Here is a 12,449-nt window from a genome sequence, read left to right as displayed (position 1 = left end):
TGAGAAAGCCGACCGGATTAGATTGAATTGAGAGACACTCTGGTTTTGCCATGCTGTACGAACCTTAACATCACACTTTTTGACGACTTATTTTTTGTCTTTACACACCAAACTTTATCCACATACGGTAACGTGATATAGCCGTCCAGGTCTTGATCTCGTTGGTGTCGTTCGTCTTTCTGCTGATGAAGACGCTGATAGTTTTGATGATGTTGGCGATGATGTTCCCGCTGCCGTTGTTTTTTGTGTTGTTCACTCAGTCAATGTTCTGTGGCTTCCCGATGAAGGCTATGTATAAGTTGTTTGGATTAGCTGTTTGCTTCGAACAGGTTATGTATGTTTTGACATGAACAATCATTTGCAGCAGCATTGGAAGACATTTTCATGCCGCTCGAAATTCTGAGCGGATGACGACCTCTGATGGTTGGGCTTGATGAAGAGTTCTGCTGAAAATTCGAGGTTTGGTTCGCTGAGCGCAGATTTTGGCCGAACTTCCCACAGTCAGTAAAAACAGCCTCCACAGACTTTGGGCCAAACTGAAGATCAGCTTAGGTCACCGAAAACAAGCTCACAACGTGCATAAAAAACATCCGAAAACAAAGTCAAACACTTTGGAGGAGGAGGGAAAAGGCATGCAACTGCTGAAAATGAACGAGGGCATGATTGTGAAACCGAATGATAAATGCAACGGGTTGGATGGTGATTTGGTGTTTAAGGGCACGACACGATTAATGCATCAGTGAAACTTGAGCTAGCCGTCGGCATCGGGACCATTTTGCGCCCAAAACAGTGTGCATTGACAAAGTTAACGATACAATGCACGACTAGAACAGCTACAAAACACAAGCTACCCGACAATACAACAGCAAAGATTGAAGCAAGAACTAAACACATTTTTAACATACCGCAAAAAACAAGCTTCCCGGTTCATTTGTGGAGGGCCTTCTACGGCACTTCAAGAACACCAGCTTTCTTTGAGCTACCACAGGACCATGAAGGTGGTGTACCCCTCCGGCTCATTGGGTCTGCTTGTGGTGATCAGACCAAAAAAAAAGTATCGGCTCGTATATAAGATCTTAATCAGCTTCTTACCTATATCCCGGTTTATCTTAGAAATACAAACGAATACCTGACAAGGCTAAAAGATCAGCTCCCTGGTTACCAACTTCCGCGGAACGCCTCAATCTTCAGCGTCGGTGTTGCCAGCCTATACGACAGCATTCCGCTGGCGGAGGTTATATCGACAGTCGCCGACCTTATTTATCGACACCAGAACAATATCGATCTTTGCGTCTCGCACCTGCGCATATCACGGGACTTCTCACACGTTGTCAGCAACATAGCAGCTTCCGATTTTATAATGACCACTACAGACTGTAACTCGACATTGCACTTCATGGGCACCAAGACTTCCGGATGACTGACCTGGATGACTGACTTGGCCTGACTTACCGGATTGCTTGTCCCGGTTATCTCCATGAATATTTCTGTGTTCGCCGCGACCCGGCGCTGCAGTGCCATCTGCAACGGCATTGGACTGCGGCATGAAACCGTTTCGTGCCTCAAAGAGCATGGATACATGTATTGCATCAATCTTTTCACAGTAATTCCCAAAAGTATCTACGATTTAATACGTGCTAGGATATTTACGGGCACATTGAGCGGTGCTGATTATCCGTGTCGCATCCGTGCGCAATGTTTGTCGTGGCTGACGGGAAATTCAGTCAAATTGTGCTGAGAAAAACGTCTGAGTGATGCACGGCACGATTTATGCATCAGTGAAACATTTGCTAGCCGATCTGCGCAAAACGCTGCCTTCGTTTGAGTTTGTTGCGAAGTGTGGTTGCGATTAACTTCATGGTCATTGAGAGGACTGGCTACATTTGCACCCTTCTGCAGCAGTGCGCCGTGTCTTCAGCCGCCACAGCACCGCCGTCGTTACATCACCGTCGTTGCGGACTTGGCAAGATTTTGCCAGGCGTTGCCGGGCGCTCCGGAACAGGCGATTTATCTGATCTTTCTCCGCTTCGCCACGATTGATGTTCGATACGGCCGGTGCGAGGCAGCTTCCCTTTTGCGCTTCCACTTGCAATCATCCCGCGGGGCGGCCGCCAATTAATCAGTCCGCCTACGGCGTCCGCATTCAGGCCAAAGATGAATTTCTACAATCCCCAGCACAGATAAGTGAATTTTAACCACGCCGGCGCGACTATTAATCTTGTTTTACTTTGAATTCAATCGTAGGCGATGAAAAATTGCACTGCAATGCCGATGTCGGCAAAAAGTGGTCCCTAATGGAGCCGCCGACGTGATGGATTTGGTGAACGCCCTCCGCCAGAAACGCCAGGCAGGCGGCGGGCCGACGGTCGACGGGCGGCCATCTTGGCAGCGCGGCGACCGCGGGTCGCAAAGGTCGCGTGTCAGGCGCTGCACGCAGGCGGGACTAATAGGCGCCGCGCTATCGACCACGAGTTCAGGCTTCTAGACGCTGCTGATAACGCTATTGTCCGCGACAAACAAAATGGCCGCCGCTGCCTTCGGCGGTCTTTGTATGCAGTTGACGAGTTGGACGCTTTCCTAGAGGCGGCCGTGGCGGGTCTCATTATTGCAATGTGGTGAAATGTCGGGTACATCCGACTCAGCCAGGCAGCGCACGAGCTGCGGGTCTTAGATGTGAGTGTTACTTTCGATCTATCATGTTTTGTTGCAAGTCAGAAGTATTGGTCGTAACGCGGCATACTGGCTACAAAGCAAATGACGATCCCGCTCGGCCAGAATAGTACAATAATTATTTGCCCCGTAAGATATATCATATATAATAACAAGACCGGCTATCACCATCTGTCTTGCTGCTTTTCGGCGCATAGTCATCCCTTTCACTCGATGCGGAGGCATTTGACGATGTGTTCCAGCATTAGCTGAGATATACCCAGATATAGACGTTGCAAAGCATGATTCATGTGTGTAAAGCTTGCGCGGAATATCTATGCAGCAAATATCGTGTGCAGTCACTAGATGCTTCACACACTAGGGCGATTAGTACCACAACAATGTCGCACTGCGTAAGAAATTGCGCGCTTATTGCACAACAGGTTGCGACGCCTCCCTGATTTTCATGACATCTTCCTTTTCACCAGCCATTTGTCGTTCCATTGCAGTTGATATCAAAGCTTTGGTTCCAATATCGGCCGAAAGCAAGTTATTACCGTCGTTGTATGTCAACCGCTTCGTGCCCCATCCTGACACAAAAACTTTGCAATAGAACTGCGACGAAAAGAGCGAACGGCTGGCATAAATGAAGATACCATAAACATCCTGAGCGATGCTAAAGCTTCTCATAGGTTCAGTGGAGATCGCTTCCCCGTACACCTGGTTCGCTTCAGACTCGGGGCAGTCTCTCACAGACAGTGACTTTGGTGCCTAGACAATGAAAATAAGATATGTTTGTTATAATTACGAGCGCGCCCTGTTGTTTTCGTTACACCTGCTTTGTTTTATGGCTAACAGCATCATTACCGGCGTCAGACAGGAGTAGGATCTCATCACATTATGTGAGACCAATGAACGTCTAAACAGACACGCGTGCCAAAAAGCATACAGGTTTTACCACATTCATGCTTTTTATCAATATGTTGGTGACTTGGATCTTCGAATGGCTGGCAGAGGTTACAGTTAACATGGAGGTTAGAGAAAGTGTCCCAGCGTTGGGCATATTTCAAAGACATCCTCTAGAGGAACTTCAGGACTTGCTACTCGTCCAAATTGCGTTATCTGTCCACGCTTTGTAATAGCACTTACCAGTGCTACTACGCTTCCTCCCTCCAGTCGCGAACCCCGCCGTTAAGACAACGACCGCGCTCATCTCTAAAGGTGATAATAAAACAACGTTTTGTCTGGACGGAGTGCTGCAAGCTTTCGTGGCATTTATTACGCAAACATTTTGACACATTAGTGTGTCGTAAACATCACAGAACACACACGTTGGAAAAAGCGAGGCAAATTTAATCTTTGACTTCCGTAGTGATGAACAGGGGTCAAAAGAGATTTTTCCCGCAGGGTCGACAAGTTCAAGTCGAAATTCTCGGCTATTCAGAACGATTTAAAAAATATGCTTCTGATCGAATCGTACGCGTCTGATGTAACAATAAGTGGAAAGTACATAAAGGTGAGATGCTCCCTTTTGAAGCGCTCTCAAAACGATCCGAGGCTTCATTTATGGTACTGGGATATACACCCGAAGTGTCGAAAGTAATTCAATGGGGTAGCAGCACCAGCGCAAACATATACCTGACAACCCCCGACATTGTTTTTCATCACCAGCTCTGGTGTGCTGTAAAACTCGCATATCACCAACCAGAACCAATCCACCGCGCCGAACCAGGCGGGTCAGACCACCTGGCATTTCACAGCCGTATAACAACATGCCGGTGAGCGGCGCACGCTGTACCATGCAGCGCCTGCACAGTCAAGAGAACACGGAACGGTCGAGGACTGTGGATACGTGATGAGACTTGTTCACACAGCAGCGTCACGTGCATGATGGTTCAACGATACGAGCTGGATAGCAGCCTGAAGAGGCTGCGCTGAGTACACCATGACATCCATAAACGACTCACGGTGATAACGACATTCTCTTGCAAACCGTGATGGACTGACTCGGTGCACTTCTGCTCAAGGAGAGCTCAACGCATGTCGAGACGAGGAGCTCAAGTGATAACACGTGAGACAGCGTTGTCTTCCAATCACTGTTTGCCTTTGGGCGAAACATTTACACGGAAGGGCTGCTGACTCTGCATTGCTTCGTCGAACGATACGCTTCTTCGAAGCTGATATCGTACTAAATATCAAACCAGGCAGTTCTAAGTCCTATTAGTTTTGAAAATCCCATTTTTTACAATCTTGGCTATATAAGCAAGTTTTGATTTCCTTTTATGGTCAGGTCATCGGAGGCCAGAGCCGAATGCTTCTGAAGCACAGTCGTGATGTGCAGACCTTCAAAGTAATCACCACCACAGGTGGCACCATCGGATGGCGATGCGACTCACAGAGAAAGGCAACTAGCTATTTCAACTAGCCGGCATTAATCATGCTTGCAGTATCGAGTACAAAGCGATCTGCGTCATTGATCTGTGTCGTTTTACAGGGAAATATTGAAAGATCCTATGGCATGCTGAACATTGCAATATTCTATTTCCTAAGCGATGCATGTGGTACAAATCAATAAACTATTTGTGAGCTATATTGAACGCATGCATTCATCAGCTCCAATGAGAACAAAAAGCAAACTTTCCTGGCTTTTGGAGCAGTAAGGAAAATACGCACAGTGAATGTTTTGTCAGCATGCCATGTGCTATGCTTAGACCCTTGTAAAATTGCAGTCACGTATTTTGCAATTTGCAGTAAATTGCAGTCTTTCAATAAATATATTTGGGGGTTTCCAGTCAAAACTAAGGCCATTTTCAGAATCATTGTGTGGCCCTTGAGGGCCTCTGAAACCTATTCTGTTCGTTTGCAAGCCATTAATGGATCCAGCGTGCCTGAGCTCATCCAGCTCAATTTGCGGTGATGACGAAGCAGATATCGATAATGCGAACGAGCCGTGACAAGGCATGATAACGCACATAGTACGTTTTCCTACGAGCATTGAGGAATTCTGCCTTCCAAATTTAGATTGACTGCTCGATAAAATACATCGGAAACAACCCTGATACAAAAGACGGGCCGGAACCAATGTATTTCAGACACACATGTTTGAAAACCGGATTCAACCAGTGGCATCCAGTGTGGTACGCATCCGATACCAAGCTTAACATGCATTATCCATCCCCAGAATATCCATGCTGTATGTCATCAGGAGTGTTTCCGCAAGCCAACTCTCCCCTCCCCTCTCCCTTGTGGACGCGAACAGGTGTTACCGGGATGGGGTCCTATTCACAAGTACTTTGTTTACATGATAGATAATTGTGTTGTTGGCACCCCGAGCAAAAGCAGGTGGCGTAACAAGGGAAGGGTCTCGTGCCATTTGTCCGTTGTGTGTAGCAGGGTGAGAACTACTAGATAGGTTTCCACCCGGTGATGGGCAGATGCAGATAATTATACACTTATGCTTAGGAAATTACTTGGACATCCACATGGGCGATTATGCACCCGTCACTTACCGAGAGATTACGGGTGCTGGTGTCCACGTCCAGAACCACAAGTCTTCGGCCCGGAATGTGCCAAATATGTCGTAACGAAAACTGTTGTTTGTTTACCTATGTAGGTCTTCACGAACTGTGCAAACTGCGTGTGGATAACTGAGTGACAACGCCCGCGTGAGCGTGACAACCAGCGCATGAGCGTGGCAGTAGACCGGACCATATCGGACCGGTGCCACTTTGCTTATTATTTGAAGGCTGTATGCCTTTACACGCACTTTGTTGTGCCAAACTCTGGCTGTTGCCAAACTATGTTGTGCCAAACTCTCCCAACGGCGAGGCTGACCATTCGTGAATGCATAATATGCTGTCCGAATCTGCATTGGTCCTGATACATTACATCAGTCCTTTTTATGTGAATGTGAATGTGAAACTCCTATGTGAATCGAGTCACTTCAGGCGCAGCTGGATCCATTAACCGCTCGTTATCCTGGTGTCTTCCGCAGTGAATCCTGGTGTGCATGCCGACAGTATCGATGTGAGCCGCAAGAGCTACCCAACCCTAGTCAGCTGAATCGCACTTGCTTGTCGCTGTGTTCTCTCGCCGTCGTGATAATCCTTTTCATGTCAGCATTATCGGGCAGGGAGCTACTTTGGTGCCAGATCTGAGCTGCACAAAACTTCGATCAACATTAGCCATGGGATGTTGTCAGTTCCGTCAACTTACGCGGGAAAATTTACTCCGGAAGCGTTTTCGCTTCGTCGTCATATACTTATATGTTATTTAACGTTTGTGGTACTTGACGATTTGGTCCCATGCGTCCAAATTCGCATACGTAAAATGGCGAACACGCGCATGACGAATACATACCTGGCGGCCCCGCCCGGTAAACAGGGGGTGGCTACCAGAAAGTTATCTGTTATTTTGATAAACCTACCAACAGACAATGTGCTATTCATCATAGTTTTCATGCATAGCAGATTAAATACGAAATGTCTAAAAATGCTGGCGTGAAAGGACCAAACCGCTGAGAGCACCGTCGGGCGAACATCGCTGAAGACGTCCTCGTGAAGTTGTAAGGAAATTCTCTCACTCCCAGTAAAATTCGCGAAGGCTGAAACTGGCGTTTAGTTTACCTTTCAAAAAAGCAGCGCACTTCACCACTATGAGGAGACGAGGTAAATCCCTGATCACCGCTGACCAAAGAGCAGACATGAGCCGTCAGCCGGGCCACATTTATTGATAATGAGAACACGTGCATGCCTCATCTCTTTTCAAGTATTATGAAAAAGTATTATGAAAAGCAATACGCTACGAACCACGCCTGTTGGTGAGGAGCCCAGCCTGACCTCCGGGACCTGCTGAACTGGCCGCCGCGCAGCAGGCATCAGTATACGCCTGCCGGCGGGCGGACCAGGCTAACACGGCACGCGCACAGACCAGGCGACCGCACATCAGTCACCGCAACGCCCGCGCTGACGACCGCTGAGCATCCGCTGACGACCGCTGAGCATCCGATAATGAAGTCAGTTTGGCGCTTCTCGGCCGGTCCTGAGCACCAGGAGGCGTCTCGTGCCGCTCCAGCCGGGTGAACGTCCGGTCCGGCGGCGGTCGGCGGCCGGGCCGGGCCGGGCCGACGCCGCAGCCGCCCTGTTTACCGGGCGGGGCCGCCAAGGCCGTGACAAACCGCGCCGCTCGCCGCTGATGAATCGTCGGCAATCAAGCAGGCGACAAAGAGCCGATTGGTTCCGCGCTCCGGGGGGGACTACCGGTCTCCGCGCGCACCTGCGGCGTCGCTCCGCCGGGTGGCCAGCCCAGCGCGCGGCGCGCAGCGGTGCGGCGACAGGTGCCGACAGCGGGCCGGCGGAGAGCGGTCGGGCCTCGACAGCGCTGACGTGAGAGCCTCACTCACCGTGAGCTGCAACGAAGGCACAGCGCACAGCGACACAGCCACAAAGCGCATGGTGATACAGCCACACAGCGCACAGCGCACGGCGACACAGCCACACAGCGTATGAAAGCGCAGGCTACGCAGCGCGCAGCCACACAGCCACACAGCGCACAGCGACACACCCACACAGCGCCCAGCGCACGGCGATACAGCCACGCAACGCACAGCGCACAGGCGACCACGTCAGAGAAGGGAACTGCCTGCAGATGCCCGTGTCTCGACGGCACGAGCGTTCGACGCTTGTGCGCAGCCTCTCACCAGCAAAGACCCAGCTCCCGGTGACACGGCGGCGGCCGGCCGGCGCGCGGCGGCTTCTGAACAGGTGCTGGCAGCGAGGCGGGCTAGGAGCAGGCGGATGGCGGAATCTCCTGCTGCTATCTGCGATGTAGCTCAATTCCTATGTCTGCTAAAGCGTGTTTGCCTTAAGCAAGCTGTGTCTTATGCAGGTTGCGGCTGCCGTTACTGGTGTGTGTGGAGTTCACTTTGCGAGTCTTTGTTCCCTGAGGACAGGAAGTACAGGTTCACGCAAATCTTTAGGGAACTTAAGACCAAAGGTGTCCACCAATCATCTATACTTGGGACGTGGCAGAACTTCTGGTGGTTTCGATAAAAAATGAAGACTCGTTAACAAGCATGGGGTCGAAGGTCACCCAAAGAGAAACAAAGCTCCACCCAACTTCTGGGCATGCTGCACGTCGTTTGCTTTATTTTTTGTGCATCGTGTTCAGAGCATGCACGCATTGCCCATGGGCTTTCGCGGACATCGATACGTCAACGTCTGTTTTTCTTATCGCCTTACCGCCTCACGTTGGAGAGTGCTGGCTGGAGAAACCATGGGCTAGTTCGCTCATTTCCCTAAAAATTGCTGTAAAACCTCCCAGGGTTTCAAAAAGGCAACAGGAAGAATATCAGAACGACCTGGCGGTAGCTTAAGCTAAGTTCTGAAACAAGATTATAGAGATTTAAAACGCATTTACCTAGCACTGATTGGTTGCGGGAACTGGTGACTGCCGTTCGTCTTATATTGCTTCAAACCTCGATACACTTAGTGGTTGTACCCGCGCGCCGTTGCAACGTTTGCCACTTCTTTAAGGTCCCTTTAAGCCGCAACATCACGGGTATGCCGATCCCCAGGCGCGATTTGCCGCGCCCGTTCGCACGCCATCCTCGACACACTGTCACCGTTGCCCCCCCCTTCGCCAGGCTTCCCCCCGGCCCCCAAATGTCCAGAGGCGGTGCTCGCGTGAGTCTCCCCATCTCTCGCGACCGCCGCCATCGGCGAAACACACCACCACATAATGACCTCATCCGGATAATGCGCATGAAGGATATTATGATAATGGCGGCCGTTTGCCAAAGGCGGCCGGCTCGGCGCAGGATCCGGAGGGGCGGCGGCGGGCTGCCGCGGATGGCCTGGCCGGGCCCACTCGGGCTAATTCGGGGCGCTTTAGCGGCGGCCCGCTGACGGATGCGGTGCCGACGAAATTAAGAGAGCCTCGCGACGGGCCGGGCGCGATTAAGGCGCCTAATGCGGCCCGGTTCGTCTCCGGGCCGGCGACCGGCTGCAGCGAACATTTGGCCGCGGTCGGCAGGGGCGCCGAGATCTGTCGCTCTGGAGTCAGTCGTGGCCACTCGTCAGCAGCATTTTCAGGATTGATAGGGATGGAATGGCCAGTGGAAGTGGTGCAGGCCCACGCCTGGATATGGTCAAACTGCGTGCTCGAAACATTCAGTTATTAAGCATAATTTTTATTTGGGAATCCCGTCACGTTCAAGCTGTCACCTGATGAACATAGCGGATAAAACCTTCGGTTACGAGGTTGAGCCCACCAGCGGGGAAGCCAGGTTAAAGAGGGGTTGGGAATTATCGCAAAAACACGACTGCATCGTCTTGATAATGAGCATACAACTGATGCATCCACCTGCCTACGCAGCGCCTTTGGGTCCGTCATAAAGGAAGATGAAGGGACGACTGGTGCAACACCGAGCCATGCGGAATGGTTCATGACTGAGCCGTTGACCGTGATGAGAAGCGACCGGGAGCAAACATTGATTACGATAGGTCAGCAGTGACAACTTTGACAACAACAGCAACAACGTCGTTGACTTTCCAGTCATCAATTTGCTTGTTTAACCACTAGCTAGCTCCGCCTGAATAAGCTGGAATACCAGCCAAGAGGACACGTCTACCAGATGCAATAATTCTCCCTCCGAATCGACGAATGACGCAGCATCTTTATGATATTCGCCACCAGCGTAGACAACAACATCATAGACATGTTTTTTTATTATCGCTCATGTCACCTAAAACCAGGCGGCCGGGGCGGATCCAGGGGGGGGGGGCTACGGGGCCGTGCCCCCCACCCCCTTGGGCCTGGAAGGGGCCCATTGGCTCCAAGTGAGCTCCATAATGGGCCGAACACGTGCAATTTTTTTGACACAAAACGCAACAAGCTTAGACATTCCTGGATTTCCAGGCGACCAAGAACATTTGCAAGCGCAAGTGAAGCGCCTGCGAGAAGCAAAAAAAAATCTTCAACGATTGAAAAAGTTGTGAATTGGGAATTTTAAGCATTATTACGCTGCCTAAGGATCCTATGCTGTTTTTGGGGACATGTATGTCCGCCTGCAGCGCCATTCCGGTCGTTAAGGAGCTTTCCACGCTGCCCTTGACTTGTTTGCATTTGCTCGGAGGGTCCTGCACTGTTGTTGAGCCCTTCCTGCTAGCGTGCCGGAAAAATCTTATCAACCAAGGGCCCTTTCATGGAGTCTTTCCATTCGCTGGCTCTGGCTCTGTGGCTCTGTGGGCTACATAGCCGGGGCCCCATACCTCAACCTACTGGTGTACTCTCGGCTACTCAGGGGCCCTTTACGTGGGTGTCGATTAACCTACCTACCCCTCTCCCCACCCCGATATGGCCAGGGGCCCTCTACATTGGTGTAGGGCGGTTCTAATTCTCTGTCACTTGCTTAGCGCCCTACGCTCTTGGCGGGGACCAATCTGATAGCCTGCTTGGGCACACGCGATCATTCGGGGACCGTCCACACTGGGTCTTCGGTACTTCTTATCTGAATGGGAGGGGGGGGGAGCTACATTCTTGTGGGGACCTATCTGATAACCTGCTCGGAAACATTCCAACGTTCGGGGCTCTCTCCATTGGGTCTTGGGCACGTCCTATTTGAATGGGGGCCCTACACACTTGTCGGGGCCTCCTCTATTCGCCTCCTCGGCCACACTGGACTGCTCGGGAGCTCCTGCACATTAGGCCTTAGTGTTTGAGTTCAAGGCCCTGCGCTTCTATCGGGGTTATTTGTGTGAAGGGAAACCTTCATCTGGTGCGCGGTGGAAGCGGCGAAGTGGGCGCAAGGGGCGAGGAACAGCGGAAAGAGGAACGTTTTTACGACAGCAGTGTTGGGCAGGGAAAAACGGCGAGGGGGCGCGTAGCTTGGAGGGCAGGGTACCGAGCTGTGTACGCTGTTGGAGGCCAGCAGGAGTGACGTGCTGCGTGGCTCAGATACACAGCATTTTTGAGATCCGTTAGCTGCTTCTTACAATTTGACAACTTGCTCGGATACACTCCATCTTTCGGGGCCCCCACACTGGGTTCTGGATATTTATTATTTGAATTGAGGGCCTTACGGGCTCATGTCGGGCTTCTTCTGATTAGATGTTCGGACCTATTTGGTCGTTAGGGGACCTCTACATCTGGTTTTGGACACTTCCTATTTGAATGGAGGGCCCTCCGCTCTGTTTGGGGTCACATTTGCTAAGCAGTGTCCTAGAATTGCCGACTTTGGGTGTAAAGCAACACTCTATGAGTAGAAATTTTTCACTCCTTTTCCCCATAATTTACGTGAATTTTTCACTCCTGCCTGACATTGTCTAATCGCACATGCCAAACCCCTATTTCCCTTTCTGAGGTTTTCAGATGTCATCCAAAACCGAGCTCACTTGAAACCACCAATCATAAACGGGGCTCTGCAGAACCTGGACATCTATGGCTATGTCGTGCCTCACCTACATCTGAATCATGTCAATGTATGCATAGAGCGAGGGCGCCAGGTACCTCCAAGCCCAAGAACCCCAGCGACCCCACCCGCTTGCACGCATTAAGTTCGGTTTGTTTACAAAATGCATCACAATCTGCAGCTGTGCGCCAAATGCAAGGTTTTCACGCATCCCCTATTTTTTTTGGTATCACCACCACACCACGAAAGCAGAGCCTGGAGCAAGCACCAGCAAGGCCTGGTAGAGAATTTTACTCGACGCACTTTTTTCCCAAGGAAACTTGACCACTAAATTGCATCCCTCCCGAAATGCATGAGTGAAAAGTTCAAGAAATGTCTCTTAAATTAAACT

Source organism: Pollicipes pollicipes, unplaced genomic scaffold (genome assembly GCF_011947565.3).
Source record: "Pollicipes pollicipes isolate AB1234 unplaced genomic scaffold, Ppol_2.1 Scaffold_6686;HRSCAF=7923_pilon_pilon_pilon, whole genome shotgun sequence".
In the NCBI taxonomy this organism is placed as follows: Eukaryota; Metazoa; Arthropoda; class Thecostraca; order Pollicipedomorpha; family Pollicipedidae; genus Pollicipes; species Pollicipes pollicipes.
This window is presented reverse-complemented; position numbering follows the sequence as displayed.